The 14,108-nt window shown below is 33.1% G+C and overlaps 1 pseudogene; it reads left to right on the top strand.

Moving 5' to 3' along the window:
* The window catches only part of LOC139893483 (protein trichome birefringence-like 33), a 222,947-nt pseudogene that overhangs the window by 117,601 nt on the left and 91,238 nt on the right, over positions 1–14,108 (top strand).

The raw sequence follows: 14,108 nt of genomic DNA, 5'->3' as shown, positions 1-14,108 counted from the left end.
ATGGGGGTTTTACCGTTTAATGACCGGTTTGTCGATTTTAAGCGTAAAATATATATTCCTAATTCATCGAACATATCGTTCGTTTTATAGGCAAATTAGAATTCAAATTTTCATTTACGACCCCTGAACTATGCTCAATTAACAACTTTTTATTATTTAATATTATTCTTATTATGAATTATTTAAAACAGGGGTACGAAAATTCTATCAATTATCAATATCAATTATCAATATCTATATTCTATATCTCTATCATAATGTTAATGTAATAAGATATAACAATAATCTTAATTTTAAGTTTAAATTATGATAATAATAAGATTTATGATAGAGATCATTTGAGTGTGTAAGTCGAAATTCTGTCCGTGTAACGCTACGCTATTTTTAATCATTGTAAGTTATGTTCAACCTTTTTACATTAATGTCTCGTAGCTAAGTTATTATTATGCTTATTTAAAACGAAGTAATCATGATGATGGGCTAATTACTAAAATTGGGTAATTGGGCTTTGTACTATAATTAAGGTTTGGGCAAAAGACCGACACTTGTGGAAATTGAACTATTGACTATTAATAGATGGGGGGTATTGTCTAATTGAGTGACAACTCATTGGAGTCTGTCGAACCTATCTTCAAATTAATTAATCTAATAATTAATAATGATTATGGTTGTCCTATTTAGTGATATTCATATGGAATCTGTTATAATCATTTAATTAATCAATTGGGTTGGGTAATTGATTATTCATTCTGATCAAGTGGATGAATTAATATTCATAAACTAATTAAAACAGGGGTGGATTACATACAGTGATAACTGGTGTAATTGTTGACAGAAGTGATAACTGTGTCACAGTTTAAATCCTTAATCAGTTGGAATATTTGACTTCGGGTATAAGGGTAATTTGACGAGGATACTCGCACTTTATATTTATGACCGATGGACTATTATGGACAAAAACCAGATAGACGTATCAAATAAACCAGGACAAAGGACAATTAACCCATGGTAATAAATTAAAATCAACACGTCAAACATCATGATTATGGAAGTTTAAATAAGCATAATTCTTTTATTATATTTCTCATCGTATCTTTATTTACTGTCATTTTATTACTCGCAATTTTATTTACTGTCATTTTATTTATTGTCATTATTTTACGCACTTTAATTATCGTCATTTATCTTTACGCTTAAAATATAGAATCGACAAACCGGTCATTAAACGGTAAAACCCCCCTTTTATAATAATATTACTACTTATATAATTATATATATTTTGTATAAATATAGTTAAAAATATAGTAAGTATCACCAGCTCCCTGTGGAACGAACCGGACTTACTAAAAACTACACTACTCTACGATTAGGTACACTGCCTATAGTGTTGTAGCAAGGTTTAGGTATATCCCATCCGTAAATTAATAAAACTTGTGTCATATTTTGTAGTATTTTGTATTAAAAATAATACTATTTCGTACCCTCACGCTACATCATCAAGTTTTTGGCGCCGCTGCTAAAACTTGATGATATTGATAAAACAAATCTATATTAAAAATAATACTTGATGTCGAACGAGGTGTATATAAAATAGTTTATATTTTAGCAGAAAATACTATTAAATACGATACAATTTTACACAAGATATTTATTTATTTATAGAATGGATATACTTAAACCTTGCTACAACACTTATAGGCAGTGTACCTAATCGTACAGTAGTGTAGTTTTTAGTAAGTCCGGTTCGTTCCACAGGGAAATCTTTAAACAAAGCTTAACGCTATATTAGTTTACTTTTATAAAAATTCAAATATATATATAAGTAATATTATTATTATAAAGGGGGGTTTTTACCGTTTAATGACCGGTTTGTCGATTTTAAAACTTTAGTCGCAGTTAAAACCTAATGTAAAATATAAAATAAATACAAGACTTTAAATTAAAGCGTAAAATAAATAACGATAATGAAATTGCGAATAATAAAAATTGCGAAAAATAAAATTGCGATAATTAAAAAGTACGATAATTAAAAGTGCGATAAAATAAAATAACAATAAATAAAAGTGCGATAATTAGAAGTGCAATTAAATATAAAATAAAGGAAATTAAATATGAAATAAAAGAATTATGCTTATTTAAACTTCCGTAATCATGATGTTTGACGTGTTGATTTTAGTTTTATGCCCATGGGTTAATTGTCCTTTGTCCTGGATTATTCAATATGTCCGTCTGGTTTTTGTTCATAACAGTCCATCAGTCATAAATATAAATTGCAAGTGTCCTTGTCAAATTATTATTATACCCGAAGATAAATATTCCAACTAATTGGGGATTCGAATTGTAACAAGGTTTTAATACTTTGTTTAATGAATACACCAGGTTATCGACTGCGTGTAAACCAAGGTTTTACTACTTTGTTAACAATTACACCAATTACCCTTGAATGTAATTTCACCCCTGTTTTAATTATTCTAGTGGCTATTAATCCATTCCCGTGTCCGGTTAAATGAACGATTATTCGTACATATAAATACCCCGCCCATCGTGTCCGATCGAGTGTATATGGTAATTTATAGGGACGCCCAATTGTGAATCTTTATATTAACGTTAACAAACTTTCATTTAGTTAAACAAATATAAAGCCCATTAATAGCCCATAGTCTAGTTTCTACAAGTGTCGTTCTTTTGTCCAAACCCCAATTATGGTACAAAGCCCAATTACCCAATTTTAGTAATTAGCCCAACATCATGATTACTTCGTTTTAAACAAGCATAATAATAACTTAGCTACGAGACATTAATGTAAAAAGGTTGAACATAACTTACAATGATTAAAAATAGCGTAGCGTTACACGGACAGAATTTCGACTTACACCCTTACAACATTCGCTAACATACCCTTATTATTAGAATTATAATTAAAATTAAAATATAAATTATAAATATAAATATATTACGTATATATTGAGAGAGAGATTGAGAAAAAAAAGATGTTAAATTCGATCAGAATTCGGTTGGCTTTATAGCCAGAAATGAAATTTGGGGCTCCGCGACTCGCGGCAAAAAGCCCTTCAAACTCCGCGAGTCGCGGAGAGGTATTTTCATTTCACACCCTTGGAGTTTCTGGCTGCCGACGGTTTTAATAATATATATATATAATATATATATAATTAATATAATTAATTATATATTATATTATATTTATATACATAGTTAACTTGTAATTTTTAGTCCGTTGCGTCGAGCGTTAAGAGTTGACTCTAGTCCCGGTTCCGGATTTTCGAACGTCCTCGCGTATAATTTAATATCTTGTACTTTGCGTTTTGAATCTTGTACTCTTGTGATTTCGAGACGTTTCTTATCAATAATTGGAACCTTTTTGATTGTCTTTTGTTCTTTTGAGCTTTTTGGTCGTTTGCGTCTTCAAATCGTCGAATCTGTCTTTTGTCTTCACCTTTTATTATTTAAACGAATATCACTTGTAAATAGAACAATTGCAACTAAAAGCTTGTCTTTCTTGAGGAATAATGCTATGAAATATATGTTCGTTTTTAGCATTATCAAATATTCCCACACTTGAGCGTTGCTTGTCCTCAAGCAATATCGTCTTGAAATACTAGAATCACTTTTTTATTCTTCACACTTTGTACATCAGTGATTTCTATACGGCGGTATAAACAATGGTAGTAACGATATGGTTTACAGTCCCACATGACTATAAAAATTTAGATCCATTAAGGAAATTGGATCTTTATGAAAACATTTGATCTTTTGAAAATTAAATCTAGTTTTTACCCTAGATAAGTTTTCCGGAATAACCCTTTACCGGTGTTTGCAAAATATTTTTGTGGGTTTGGTGGGTTTCAGATTTGAAAATTTTAGCTCAAAACTTGCGGTTTTGTGTCACCCACTTGCTAACCTTGTATTTGGAAAGCAACACGTCCAGTTTACTTGTTCCGTATATTACCTTTCGGTAAACTACCGTCCGGTTGTAAAGGAAAGCGTTGAACAAGCAACTGTTAAGGCAATGTCCCGTGACATGCTTTTGATTATGGTCTATAACGTGTCGGACGCAATTACTATTCTTGGTAGGAGCAATAGTAAAGCTCACCCTTATAATTTTTCGGTTTGGCACAAAGTCCTGTCTTTGACCATGCTATGCAACCACCGTTCTTACGGTTGACACCCGATTTAATTCAGGTGACCTAGTGAATTCCAGGTGAATTCCTAGGATTTTACGTTCAATGGTAATGAACGCATTGAAAATAGGGTTTTCAGAAAACAAATCGGTTTGTATTTTTGATCAAAATATTTTCTCGTTCAAACTCGAGTTTAGATATCATTGAATTCCATGAGTTTGAATTCTCAATCTTTAAGGTCAATCTCTAGGATTGAGTAATATCAGTCTTAAAAGCTGATTTTTAATCTTTAAGGAGATTATCCTTTCTGGGGATCTGATTCATTAGTCTTATCCAGCTAATTTGCACGGTGCCTCCCCATTGTACGAGATAAATCCTTCTCATGGTTAGGATAAATCTGACCACTTGGCGACCCTGTTTGATGCTGAGGTCCGTGGATTTCCTGCTGATTTTAGAGATGACTTTTCTAGATTTTTCGTCAACCTACAGCTGGTCTGGACGACAACTTCATGACCTAAATCAAGAAGCGCGTTTCTTTTTCGGAAGACTTTACTTCCTTTTAATGATGGAATTGATTCATCGTGTAGATCCATCTCTTCTTTTCTTTCATTGGGTAAAACAGTTTAGTTTAGTCCAAAGCAAAAGTATTTTCAGTTATTTGTTACAAATATATGTGGCATATGTTTAAAATAACTTGGTAAATTTTCCCACACTTGGCTTTTTATTTCTTTTTATCGTCCTCTATTCCATTTTAAATGAATTTTAACATTTTAGTTTGTTTCTCAATTTATCTCCTTTCCGAGGTAACAATAATTTCGGTGTTAAAACCTAGTTTTATCGTTCATAAATATGTATAAACATGATTTTAATTCATTTAATTGAAAATTTTGAAAAATTTTACTAGAATTGGGTAGTCAGTATATAAGACTAGGGCTGTTCTTTTTTATCAGAGAGCACTAGATTCTAATACAACTACTGCTTTACTAGTATTTTTAATGGTAACCAAGTGTTTAATATAAAAATTTTAAAATCCGAAAGAATTTAACCCCTTCCCACACTTAAGATCTTGCAATGCCCTCATTTGCAAGAAATCAGTAACAATTTAAATTATTGAGGGTGATTTGTGTGAAAATGATTAAATTTTTACCAAAGTTTCCAAATATATTGGCGTTTGTTTGCTGAATGATAAATGGTGCACATCATTTGTTCATTCCGTCTTGTTGTTATTTCACATACATTTTGCATCATGTCGTCAAAATTAGTTGCTTTTGCTGAACTTAATGCCAGTCTTTGAAAATGCGTTGTTTTACCCTGTTTTGTACATAAGATAAACTGCAAACATATATATATATTTTTGAAGTTTGGTATATTACCCCACATTCAAAAATTATTAAAATATAAGAATAAAAGTTAGATAATTATAAAAATGATTACAATATTAACAAAAATATTAAATATATCAATAATTACAAATTACAAAATAATAAAAAAAAATAAGTAAACTAAGGATGATATTGGTACCAATAGGGGTTCCACGCATAACCATAAGTGCTATAGAATGCCTCGGCAGGGTCATACGTAGGATATGGTGGCTGCATCTCTATCGACCAAGGAGGGAAGACGGGTTTCGGTGTAGGAATATAGTTTCTACCTATGTGTTGGCAATGCGCTATGATCTGGTTCTGATGAACTTGCCAATCTTCAAATGCTCTCTGTCTAGCATTTTCATATTCCTGAGAAGCTATAAACCTATGAATTTCTTGCCCCCCTCCTACATTACCTTGTTCCTGGTTTCTCTCTACCTGTGGATGTCTACCATTGTATCGTACTGCGGCGTTATTTCGCCGCTTCAAAACTTTCGCACCATGGTACACATTTAAACCTATAGTGTCGCGGGGTTCCGGCTCTTCTACTAATAATCCCCCCCGACTTATATCCACACCGAGATATTCACCAATCAAAGTAATAAAAATACCACCCCCTATTATGCTATGTGGACGTATCCCTCGAACCATAGCTGATAAATAATAACCCACACAATATGGTATACTTACAGCGCTGTGTGGGTCTCGAATACACATATGGTAAAACAAATCTTGTTCATTTACCTTTTCTTTGTTTTTACCCCTTTGTGTAATCGAGTTAGCTAAAAACCTATGTATTACTCTTAATTCGGCTCTATCTATATCCAAATAAGAGTAGTTTCCCCCTTTAAAACGGTGATGGCTTGTCATTTGACTCCACACACCGTGTGTATCAAAATTTTCATCTATTTTCCTACCGTTTAGTATCAATCCTCTACAATCGGCAGACGCTAACTCCTCAGGCGTATATATACGTAAAGCCTGAGCCATGTCCAGTAAAGACATGTGGCGCATCGAACCGCCTAACAAAAATCTAATAAAAGAACGATCGGTTAAACTAGCTACCCGATCATTCAACTCTATACTACATAACAACTCTTCACACCATACTTTATATACAGGTCTGCGTATGGTGAATAAACATATCCAGTCATTAAAAGAAGAATTACCATACCTCTGTACCAGTAATTCCCTAATTGGCCCGGCCAATTCTACAGCTTCCAAGGGTCCCCATTCTATGACCCTCGGTACCTCAACAACCTTGGAATGAAGAGTATGCAATCCCCGTTGATATTTTGGATAATCTATCCAAAGTCTGTCAAATCGCAGGTTCGGGTGCAACTGTTCCAAGTGCATATCTGAAAAGGTCATGACTGGATGAGGTACATCCTGCCTGTAGTAGTTATCTACCTCCTGTTGTTCCAAGTTCTCAGCAGGAGCATGGCGGGCTTGGGATGAAGATTCACCCCTTTCATTCTGCAAAACACATCAAACACAAATTTTGTGCATCCAAATATGCATTAGTGTCAGCAAAATCATCAATCAAAATAATTACAATGACATTATCAATTTATATCAAACTTAAGCTCATTTTCACATTTTTATCAAATCTACACTTTTTCAAATAATCATATATGAAAATTTTCGCCAAGTTCATAAGCATTCAATTCAAATAACATGTCAAAATAATCATTACTAGCAAATAAACAAGTCTCAAATGGCATTATCTTTCAAAAATCAAGTTCATGAATTTTGGACTTGAAAAAGTCCACTTTAATTCTCAAAATCATGTTTAGGCTCAAAGTTTGGATCATTTAACTACCTAGACATGTTACACTACTCAATTTAGCAACAATTCATGACAAAAATCGGCCATAACCTGTTTATATCAAAAAGCCCCAAATTGCTCAAGAACACAAACCCTAGATTCTAAAGATTTTGAAGTTTTTGGCTTCAAATCATGTTAACAAGCATCAATCTAGGTTATACATGCATAATATACTAACAATTTAACACTAATTACACTAAAAATTAACAAAATTCAAATTATGAAAATATGCTCAAGAACACACTAAAATTCGGATTTAAAGGTGATTTGGGGTGTAATTGTACCTGTTTTCTTGAGTAGTTCCTAGATATCATCCTTCTCAACATGATTTTAGCAAAAAATTTGGTGATTAACGGTTAAAAATTGAGATTTTTGGGGGTGATTTTCGTGGGTTTTCGGGGGTTTTTTTCGAGCTGTTAAAATTGCAGTGTTTTTGTGTGTGGTGTGTACAGATCGTGCAGCTGGTTATATTTTTTTTCTGTAATTTTGTCCCTCCGCGAGTCGCGGAGGTTTTCACTGAAAACTCCGCGAGTCGCGGAGTTATTTTTTTTTTTTTTTTTTTTTTTTTTTTTTTTTTTTTTTTTAATCTTTAACTTATAAAACAATTAAGAAATTAATTTTAAAATTTTGTTTCCCTTGTTATTTAGGACGAGGTCGTTTCGGATCGATGTCCTAGTCCGTCCCTCGACAAAATTTTAAAATTTGTCTTTTTGTAGCGATTGTTTTAAAAGCTAAGATTTTTGGGTTTTTTCAATGTTTTTGGCATACTTTAAATCAATAAGATTAAAAATAATGCTAATAAAAGTTCTCGTCCCTCCCTCGGGTAAAGCAATTTCGGTTCAGAGACCTAGTCTTCAACTTACGATGAATTTTAAAAATCATATTCTTAACTTAATGAGATAAAGTAAATTTTTGTTTTTAAATTCACACAACTTAAATATAAAATTCAAAATTAATATTAAAAATTCACACCAAACTCAAAATTTAAAATGCATAAAATTAAAATTTCATATTTTAAAAATTAAAAATTCACACCAAACTTAATTTAAAAATTCATAAATTCATACCAAACTTATATTAATTTTTCAAATATTTACAATTTTAAAAAATATTGTTTTTACAAAGTTTACAATATTAATTTAAGATTTAAATATTAATTTTAAAAACATGGTAAAAAAATAAAATTAAAAATCTTTTTGTCTTTTTATCCCACTTTAATTAATCAAATATTATCAAAAATATGCGCCCCTCTTTTCGGTAAAGTAATTTCGGTTTCAAGACCTAATTTAACTCATGACGAATTTTTGAAATATTTTGGTTTGATTGATTAAAGATATTTATACCTTAAGAATAAACGTTAAATTTCGCAGTGATGTAATAAATTTTTGAATGATATCAATAATTTCGGTCGCCAAACCTAATTTTATTTAATACCAATTTAATACTTTTTAGCGAACAAATTAGCGTTTATTATCAAAAGGTTAAAAATAAAAATAAAAATAAAAACTGTACAGACATACCTGTGAAATAGATTTCTTAGTTATATGATCTATTATATTCATAAGATAGTCGGTTTAATTGGTCTTCCATGGCTGCATAGGCGTAACCTCGAGCATTCATTGTCTTTTCTTCTAAACATATGAACGGTCCGTCTCTGCATAAAGTAACAAATTCGGTATTTGAATAGGTTTGATTATTTGAACATTTACCTCCATGTGACCATTTTCCGCATTTGTGACATTTTTCTAGGTGTCGTGCTCTTCTTTTCGCTGCGGATTTTGATTTTCCTTTACCAAATTGTAACTTATTATCTTCGCATCTGGATCCTTTTCTAACTCCGTCCATTCTTTCTCTGATTACTGATACTATTTCGCTCGGGAGTATGTCATTATTACGTTTAGTGATCAAAGCGTGTAGCATTAGACCATGGTTTAGTTCACAGGCAGTCTTCATTTTGTAAAAACCTAAAAAAAATAAAAATTCAGAATGGGGGGAGAAGACTAGTTCTTTAGGGTCTGCTAGGGAAAGACCATACGTGTTCCATTTTCGAGAACTACACGAAAACAGACAATCTAACTCTAACAGAAATACATATTTATCCTTTAAAGACTTGATTCTCCCCACACTTAGTTAGCTGTGGTGTCGAAATTGTGATTAACTTCGTTGTTGACCTCCATCGGACCATGTATGTAATGTTTAACTCTGTGACCATTAACTTTAAATTCAATCCCATTTGAATTTATCAATTCTATCGTTCCGTATGGGAAAACTCTTTTGACTATGAATGGTCCAGACCATCTTGATTTCAATTTTCCAGGAAATAGCTTGAATCGTGAATTGAAAAGAAGAACTCTGTCTCCTTCTTTAAATTCTTTTGAACTTCTGATTCTTTTATCATGCCATTTCTTCGTTCTTTCTTTATAGATTAACGAATTATCGTATGCTTCATGTCTTAATTCTTCTAATTCGTTTAGTTGACTTAATCGTAGACGTCCGGCTTCATGTAAATCAAGGTTACATGTCTTCAAAGCCCAAAATGCTTTGTGTTCAATTTCTACTGGAAGATGACACGCTTTTCCATAAACAAGTCTAAAAGGTGTGGTTCCAATTGGAGTTTTGTAGGCTGTTCTAAAAGCCCAGAGTGCATCCTCCAATTTAATGGACCATTCCTTCGGATTTGATCCTACGGTTTTCTCTAGAATACGTTTTAAAGCTCGGTTTGTATTTTCAACTTGTCCACTTGTTTGTGGATGATATGCGGTGGAGATTTTATGAGTTACTCCATATCTTTTAAGAACTTTCTCAAGTTGATTATTACAGAAATGAGTACCCCGATCACTTATTAAAGCTTTCGGTGTTCCAAACCTTGCAAAAAGACGTTTTAAAAAGTTTACTACAACTCGTGCATCGTTAGTTGGGAGAGCTTGTGCTTCCGCCCATTTAGATACATAATCAATGGCTACGAGTATATATAGATTATTATGAGATTTTGGAAATGGACCCATAAAGTCAATACCCCAAATGTCAAATACTTCACATACTTGGATGACATTTTGTGGCATTTCATCACGTTGACTTATTTTTCCGGCCCTTTGACATGCATCACAGGATTTGCAGAGAAGGTGTGCGTCTTTGTAAATTGTAGGCCAATAGAATCCAGCTTCATAAACTTTTCTTGCTGTTAGTTGAGGCCCATAATGCCCTCCTGTTGGTCCTGTGTGACAATGGTTTAAAATTTTACTAGCTTCATCTCCAAATACACATCGGCGTATTATTCCATCGGGACAACTTTTAAACAGATGTGGATCTTCCCAGAAATAGTGTTTTATATCACTGAAGAATTTCTTTCGTCTTTGGTACGATAATCCTTTTTCAAGGAATCCACAAACTAAGTAGTTTGCATAGTCTGCAAACCATGGGATTTCTTTATAATCTATCTTCAATAGATATTCATCAGGAAAGTTGTCTTGTATGGCCGATTCATTTAGAACTTCTAATTCGGGATTTTCAAGACGAGAAAGATGATCAGCGGCGAGATTTTCTGCTCCTTTTTTATCTCGGATTTCAATATCAAACTCTTGTAAGAGTAAGATCCAACGGATTAATCTTGGTTTAGCATCTTGTTTTGAAAATAGGTATCTAAGAGCAGAATGGTCGGTATAGACCACCGTTTTTGCTAGGACGAGATATGATCGAAATTTGTCAAAAGCAAAGACAATAGCAAGGAGTTCTTTTTCAGTAGTTGTATAGTTCGTTTGTGCTCCTTGTAATGTCTTACTAGCATAATATATAGGTTGAAATCGTTTTTCAATCCTTTGTCCTAAAACGGCTCCCATTGCAAAATCACTTGCGTCGCACATTAGTTCAAATGGTAGATTCCAATTTGGTGTTATCATGATCGGCGCATTAGTGAGTTTTTCTTTAAGAATATTAAAAGATTTGATACATTCATCTGAAAAGATGAATGGCGCATCCTTTTCTAGGAGTTTATTCATAGGAGTGGCAATTTTTGAAAAATCTTTTATGAAACGTCGGTAAAAACCGGCATGCCCTAGAAAACTCCTAACTCCTCTAACATTGGTGGGATGTGGAAGTTTAGCAATTACATCTACTTTAGCTCTATCCACTTCAATCCCTTCTTTTGAAATTTTATGTCCAAGAACGATGCCTTCTTTAACCATGAAATGGCATTTCTCCCAATTAAGTACTAGATTTGATTTTTCGCATCTAATTAGCATTCGTTCCAGATTAACTAGACATGATTTAAATGTATCACCGAAGACTGAAAAGTCATCCATGAATACTTCCATGCATTCTTCTATCATGTCGTGAAAAATCGCCATCATACACCTTTGAAAGGTTGCAGGGGCGTTACAAAGTCCAAATGGCATGCGTTTGTAAGCAAAAGTACCATAAGGGCACGTGAATGTGGTTTTCTCTTGATCTTCGGGTGCTATTGGAATTTGAAAATATCCGGAAAATCCATCTAGAAAACAATAGTAACTATTTCCGGCTAATCTTTCCAACATTTGATCTATGAAAGGTAAGGGAAAGTGATCTTTTCTGGTGGCGTCATTTAATTTTCTATAATCAATACATACACGCCATCCTGTTACAGTCCTAGTAGGAATAAGCTCATTTTTCTCATTTGTAATGACAGTCATGCCACCCTTCTTAGGCACGCATTGAACTGGGCTTACCCATGGACTATCAGAAATTGGATATATCAAACCTGCATCTAGCAGCTTAATAATCTCTTTCTTAACTACATCTTGCATATTAGGATTTAGTCTTCGTTGACGTTGCACATACGTTTTATGACCTTCTTCCATAAGGATTTTATGTGTGCAATACGAAGGACTTATTCCTTTAATATCATGAATCTTCCATGCAATGGCTGGTTTATGAGCTTTCAACACAGAAATGAGTTGTGATTTCTCATTTTCAGTAAGAGAAGACGATATTATTACAGGTAATTCAGATTCACCATGTAAATAAGCGTATTCCAAATGGTTTGGAAGTGGCTTTAACTCTAATTTTGGAGGTTCTTCTATCGATGATTTATATCGATATCTGTCTTCTTCTTTTAGCATTTGAATTTCTTCTGTTGTTGGTTCATATCCATTAGCTATAAGTGTAGCTAACATTTCAGCTTCATCAATTGGTTCATTTCCTTCTCCTAAAGAACATTCTCCTGTTCCTTGTAATTCTGGAAATTCTTCTAATAATTCTGCATGTGCATCTATAGTTTTAATATAATAACATGTATCATCTGCAGATTGTGGTTGTTGCATTGCTCTATCCACTGAAAAGGTAACACTCTCATCCTCTATACTTAGGGTCAGTTTCTTACCGAACACGTCTATCATTGCTTTAGCCGTGTTTAAGAATGGTCTTCCTAATATGAGAGGAATTTGAGAATCTTCTTCCATGTCCAAAACAACAAAATCTACTGGAAATACTAAAGTACCAACTTTAACTAGCATGTTCTCCATTATCCCTCTAGGATATTTTATTGATCTATCGGCTAGTTGTATGCTTATTCTTGTTGGTTTTAATTCTCCAAGGTCTAGTTTAGCGTATAGTGAATACGGCATTAGATTTATACTAGCACCTAAATCAGCCAATGCTTCTATTGAACTAAGGCTACCCAGAAAACATGGAATTGTGAAACTTCCTGGATCAGATAATTTTTCTGGTATCTTATTCAACAGTACTGCTGAACAATTAGCATTCATAGTAACAGCCGAGAGTTCTTCCATTTTCTTTCTATTCGTGATTAGATCTTTCAAGAATTTAGCATATCTTGGCATTCCTGAAATTACATCAATGAAAGGAAGATTTACATTTATCTGTTTAAACATATCCAAGAATTTGGATTGCTCGGCTTCAAGTTTTTCTTTCTTCATTTTACTCGGGTAAGGAAGTGGTGGTTGGTATGGTTTAACATAAGGTTTATCCTTAACTGTGTTATCTTCATTAACCTTTTCAACTACCGGTTCTTTTTCCTTATCCTGATCAGGTTGTGGTTCTTGTGGAGTAGGAATAGTTTCATCAGAAGTTACAGGTATTTCAGGTGGTTTAAGTGTTGTACCACTTCTTGTGGTAATAGCTTTAGCTGTTTCATTCCGGGGGTTAGCATTTGTATCGCTTGGTAGACTTCCCGGTTTTCTTTCACCTATTAACCTTGCTAGGTTACTTACTTCTTGTTCTAGATTTTGAATAGAAGCTTGTTGATTTCTAAATGCTTGAGCATTTTGTTCATTGGTTTGTTTTTGAGATGTGAAAAACTGCGTTTGAGTTTCAACTAGCTTCGTCATCATATCTTCTAAATTTGGCTTTTTATCATCGGTTTGTTGTGGTGGTTTGTTTTGAAAATTCGGTCTTTGCTGATTATAAGTATTATTGGATACTTGTTGATTGCTAGGACCTTGTTGGTTATTGTATGGAATATTTCGGTTATAATTCTGGTTTTGATTGTAAATCGGTCTTGGCGGTTGATAATTATTCTGATAATTATTTCCAGGCCTTTGGTTTATGTATGAAATATTCTCTCTTTGTTCCATTGTTAATTCAATACTGAGACAATCTTTTGTCAAATGTGGTCCTCCACACTGCTCACAACTAATTCGTATAGCATGAATATCCTTAGTCATCTTTTCCATTCGTCTCTCGAAAGCATCTATCTTTGCGGAAATGGAATCTAAGTCATGGCTAGAATCGGCTCTAGCTGCTTTAGATGATCTAATGATGTCTTTTTCTTGGTGCCACTCATGT

The sequence above is a fragment of the Rutidosis leptorrhynchoides genome, chromosome 2 (genome assembly GCF_046630445.1).
Source record: "Rutidosis leptorrhynchoides isolate AG116_Rl617_1_P2 chromosome 2, CSIRO_AGI_Rlap_v1, whole genome shotgun sequence".
In the NCBI taxonomy this organism is placed as follows: domain Eukaryota; kingdom Viridiplantae; phylum Streptophyta; class Magnoliopsida; order Asterales; family Asteraceae; genus Rutidosis; species Rutidosis leptorrhynchoides.
The sequence above is the reverse complement of the archived record's forward strand: the minus strand, read 5'-3'. Positions and strand labels throughout refer to the sequence as shown.